Here is a 2,599-nt window from a genome sequence, read left to right on the forward strand (position 1 = left end):
CTCAAATGTTTTAATAGTCATACTGTTGGCATGCAGATACACAAGTTTCTTTTATGATCTTGGGGACAATATTTGGTAGAGTAAATTGATAGTTTTGTGTGAAATCTTTTAGAGTCACCATCATCTTTGCTTTTCTCTCTCCTTTCTTTAAGGGATTAACACACCCTTGTAATATGTTTTCAAAGATTTTTAAGGTTTAAAAAGTGTTTAAGTTTATAATTTCTAATAGGAAAACATCATCTGAATGAAAACCCTAAGAGCAAACCACTGTAAAATGTCTCAGTTGCATGTGGGGCAGAGGGGTAGGGATTATCTTCACAGCACCCCAGCTTTCTCCATGAGGTCAAAGGTACAGTGGTTTGTATTATTGTGACTTCCAATAGGTGATCGAAGTTGCTTTTCCTTCAGCAAGGGCTTTATTTGTCAGAAGGGCATTATGCCTGACCTCCAAATTTGGCTGACAATTTACTGATGAGATTCATAACCTTTGGGTTACTCTGATATTTTGACGTATTTGCTGGGTTCTGGGCCACATCCTGGAAGGCCACCATAACTTCTGGATCCTGCATGGCTGTGAGAACTGCCATGGGTCACTAAGAATTTCATTGAGCCCAGGCATTCCTGCCATTCCAGGCATTCCCCCCCCCCCCCCCCCCCCCCCCCCGCCATTCCAGGCATGCCTCCAGGAAAATTACCAGGCATTCCCCCAGGAAAGCCACCTGGAAAAGAGCCATACTGAGCTCCTGATTGTCTCTGGCTCCTTCCTCCCTCTGGGCTCTCTCATGTTCTTCCTGAGCCTTCTCAACCCTTTCTATTCTTTCTTGATCTCTCGCTCTTCATGTTTTCACTTATACTTTCTCCGATGTTCAGCAATTTTCTGCGCCCTTGGTTGAACTTCTTTCAACATTGCACTAGCATCTTCATCATAATCCAGTTTACAAGCAAAGTCAAGATCATGTGCTGCTTCTTCCCTATGGCCCAGAAGTCAGTGTGCTTTCCCTCGCCACTTGTAAGGCTGAACTGAATCAGGATTTATTTCAATAGCTCTGTCACAGCCTCGGATGGCAGCATTTAGCTTCTGTAATTTGATGAAGACACTGGCTCTCTTGGCACACAGAATGGCCAAGCGAGGATTCAGCTTGATGGCATCCGTGAACAAGTCAATGGCTTTTTGTAGTTCACCATCATTTAGGGCATCAATGGCAGCCACTTTTTTTTTTTTTTTATCATTTGCCTGATCCATCATTTCCTCGGTTATCTCTACATTTCCATCTCCCATTTCTTGAGGGGCATCAGTATCTGGTTCAATCACACCTTCACTGTCAATTTCTAGATCACTTTCCTCACTTGATGGTTCGTCTATCTTTATGTTTTCCTCCGTCTTCTTACTATCTGTTTTTTCTTCCTTGATATCGTCTTCCGATTTAGTTTTATGAGTAGCGGGTGGTATTTTACCCGCCCCCCCCCCCCCCCCCCCATGCTCTCCACCCAATCCCGTAGGAAGCGCATTTCCTCGGTGTGCAGAACGCTCGGATCCTGCTTACACATTTTCACGAAGGCCTGAAGCTTGCTCGCTTTGCGGGGGTCCATGGTCCAGAGGCGGCGGCGGGCGGTGGACGCACCTAAGGTTGTGGCCCAGTTCCAGGCGCAGGTACTAGCTCAGTGTGACCGTGTGGAAGGGGCTCTGCTTTTTTCTTAAGTGATGTTTGGGTAGGACTCAGCCACTCTCATAATTTTGTAGAGGACAATTGTGGAAGGTGAATTGTTGAGGCCAAGGAAGAAAGACTAGCAATTTTGACGTGTCTAGTTCTATTTTTAGTTTTTTTTTTATTTCTTACAAGGATTTCACTGGTCAAATCAGACTTTTTCCGTTAGAAATTATTTTGCAGCATGGATTGCTATCACTTAACTCACTCCACTTTGGGCCAAATCAGATTTGCTGAGCAAGATAATACAGTTATTTGTGCGTGCAGTAGTAAGGAAAAGAAGAATGAATGGCTTGTAACAGATGCTGTGTTACAAATGTCAGAGCTTTCAATGAGCCCACGACTTTAAAAGGTCATACCATTTTATAGTTATACATTTTAAACTCAGTAATAAATACAGGGTACGTGCTGTACTTCCTACTTTAAATGGATTGGTTTCCCAATTTTCTGTGTCAAACGATGGCTTTACCATCTGCTGCTGTTTTATTGCATTCCTTCAAACCCAAGCCTTTCCTCTTTCCTAATGTGCTTGTTAACTTGCAGGAGGTGCCATCATCAAGACCTCACACTGTGGAGCTTTATAATATTTGTCCAACAGTGATATGACTGATTGATCTGGAACAGCCCTCAATGCCAGAAATACACTGGGAGAAGAATTATATGAATTCTAAGATCATTGTTAAGATTCTGGTCAGCATGACTTGGTAAGCAGATCATGCTGTAGTCCTTTTCTGCATATCAATTTGTTCAAAACTTGTTTGTTCAAAACAAAGTTCTTTTATTCAAAATTTCTATATCCTTACTTATTTTTGTGTACTTTATTTGTCATGAATTGAGAGAGGAATGTTATAATTTCCTACTGTGATTATAGATTTACTTTTGCATTTCTATCA

General features: G+C 42.1%; 1 pseudogene; it reads right to left on the reverse strand.

Moving 5' to 3' along the window:
* Nucleotides 1-352: 352 nt before the first annotated feature.
* Nucleotides 353-1,590, reverse strand: LOC125168064 (hsc70-interacting protein-like; annotated as a pseudogene).
* Between the last annotated feature and the right edge of the window lie 1,009 nt (nt 1,591-2,599).

The sequence above is a fragment of the Prionailurus viverrinus genome, chromosome B3 (genome assembly GCF_022837055.1).
Source record: "Prionailurus viverrinus isolate Anna chromosome B3, UM_Priviv_1.0, whole genome shotgun sequence".
In the NCBI taxonomy this organism is placed as follows: Eukaryota; Metazoa; Chordata; class Mammalia; order Carnivora; family Felidae; genus Prionailurus; species Prionailurus viverrinus.